The sequence below is a fragment of the Zosterops lateralis genome, assembly GCF_965231275.1.
Source record: "Zosterops lateralis genome assembly, chromosome: 1".
NCBI classification, from domain to species: domain Eukaryota; kingdom Metazoa; phylum Chordata; class Aves; order Passeriformes; family Zosteropidae; genus Zosterops; species Zosterops lateralis.
The window spans coordinates 128225026-128227671 of NC_139762.1; positions in this window are offsets into that span (position 1 = coordinate 128225026).

Genomic DNA, 2646 nt, shown 5'->3' on the forward strand with positions numbered 1-2646 from the left:
TGTTTTGGTTTATTGTTACATTAGTGGAGCAGTAACAATGCTACCCCATTTTACTAAGTTTGTTGTGCATTGATAATGAGTATTTCAGAAGTGAGGAACTTCCCTACATAATAAATGTAGGGAATAAATGGCAACCATGCAGCTGCTATAAATGAGACTTTAAAGCACGGGTTCTTTAGATTTGCCTGTTTTGTGTTCAGTGTTGTTGCTGAATTAAAATTCCCGTCTGACTGTCTCTGTTCTGTGAGACTTCAGGTACTGACCATATGGTCTAGAGGCCTCTCAAAATTTGGAGATTACCTATGAGGGGGTACAAAACATAACCAAGAAAACAAAGCTTGAGCCTTAAGTAGCCTTTCCTATTTCGATGCATGCATAGGCAGACATGCAGGAGCTACACATTGAAAAGGTTTGAAAAATTGTGTTTGAAATTAACATATGTTTTAAACCAGAAAGAAATCCAGAGCACTGTTTGAACTTCATTGTGTAATGAGTTCTGCTCCTTGAAATAAGGACATGATAAATGCATGATAAAAGTGGAGTTTGTTCTGTATATACCTCTGTTACTGGACAAAAGTCTGCTGTGCCTTTCAATATATCTACAAACACTAATGTCTTCCTTTTCAAAGGCTGCTTCTAAAGAACAAATTTACCTATATAACTTTAGCTTACCTTGTCATAGGGGGTTTTACTATTTCAGTATAAATACTTTTATAGATCTTGGATTGCCTGCAGGTAAATAAGATTTTCTTTTCCTTATTATTGCAGTGGTGTCTCAGTACCTTGATCCAGGTACTCACTTTTGTGCCAGGCAACACAAAATTCACCTGAAGTGCTTAAATATGATTAAGATAACAGGTGCATCATACTATCCTACAAGTGCAGGTACAGAATTATCCCTTGCTGTCACCAGAAATTAATTTCATATTGTTAATACAGATTCAAGATTAGTCACTCTTCAAATCCAAAACAGATTGTTGTCTCACGCTGTTCTTAGACTAATGAGCTCAAATGGAATAAGGAATCGAGAGGGAAAACAAATAGCTATGAAGAGATTTCTTTTTCCAGTGACATGAAACAACTTAGTGAACAAGGTAAACTGGATTGTAAAAAGGATAGACACAGGCTCCTCTGCAGTGGGCTGTTCTGGTGCTCACATTTATCCCATGGCAAGATCACACCTAATCTTACCTCACAGTAACTTGTTCACTTAGTGTATCTCTTTGTCTTCAAGGGCTCTGTTTTCACTCATGTTGGTAATTTGCTTTGTAGAAGGGGATGTTCTGTTGGGGACTGTCGTGAGTAGATATTGTTTCTGGCTGCCACAGTACAACAGGTAGTTAATTACTGGATGTGATCTGGCACTGTGAGGCTTTTCATCATGAAAAACTCCTGTGAGAGAGAGAGAACATGGTTTCACTATGAAATATTGAAAGATCTTGGTAGTTTCTGGGTCTGCAGCTGATTGCGAGTTTGATTTTATCATGAGTCAATGAATATCTGTTTGTAATAACTTAAATAAGTAAAAATCATCAGCTCTGGCTAGTTAGATAATTCTTTTTCTAGTCAAAATACATTTGGTCATAATTACTTAGAGGGGTGCAAATTAAATAATTTATTCAGAAGTACAAATTGCAAGTGATGACTTCCCCGAAAACTCAAAAAAAGTGTAATATTGACTGGTATCATATTCAGGATTTTCAAAAGTCTGTCATTTATCTAAATGTTACCCCAAGCTGATGTTTAACAGAACTGATAGCTTCCTCAGCTGACACACAAAGTAACTGGTTTCTGTATGTGTTCCTGTTTCTGAAGTCAGCTCTTTATTAAATTCATATTGGAATTGGTGGTTAAAATAAGTCTTTGATGACGTGAGAATTAGGTCAGAATGCTTTTCCTTCATTCATTGTTCTTTTTTTACATTTCAACATTAATCACTGTAGACTGGTTACTTGTGATATACTTTGTAAAATTTCCTCAGTGACCCAAAGTGTTACAAAAACGTTGCCAGTTTCTGCACTTTTCACCCGTGGTGTTGCAGCTTTCTAGAAGCATTCAAATGTCGCTGCACGGTTTCATAACCTGCAGTTCTCTGTGAGCTCTAAGTGGTGAAATACTGTTGAATTATGAATCCTGAATCCCTATTAGTACTATTAAATTCATTTCTGGTAACAACAGAGATAATTCTGGACATGCACTTGCAGAGTATTATGATGTGCCCATTATCTTAATCATATTTAAGTACTTCAGCTGAATTTTTTCTTGCCTGGCATTTTTGTACTGCTCTTAACAAATGCTTTAAGGAGAGAATGCTTTTAAAACGTAGAGTATTAGGAAACAAATGCAACTAATTGGTAGTTCTTTGCTATTTATTGCTGGGAAGTGAAGTGTTCCCAGGGCCATGCTGCCAGAGAAATCTGAGATGAACACTCAAAGTCCCCCACTGACAGTGATCTGGTGTGTCTGTGCTCTTACGCAAGGCAGGATGAGTGCTCTGGTGTTGCAGCTGAGCAGGCTGCGTGTGCAGAGCCCTGAAAAATGTGTCTCTGCTGTAGGCATTTAGAGTTTGTAATTCACTCTTGTAACTAAGCATTGAGCAAATAGTATTTCCTAATGACTGGGAGACAAAACTGTTGTTCTTCATTA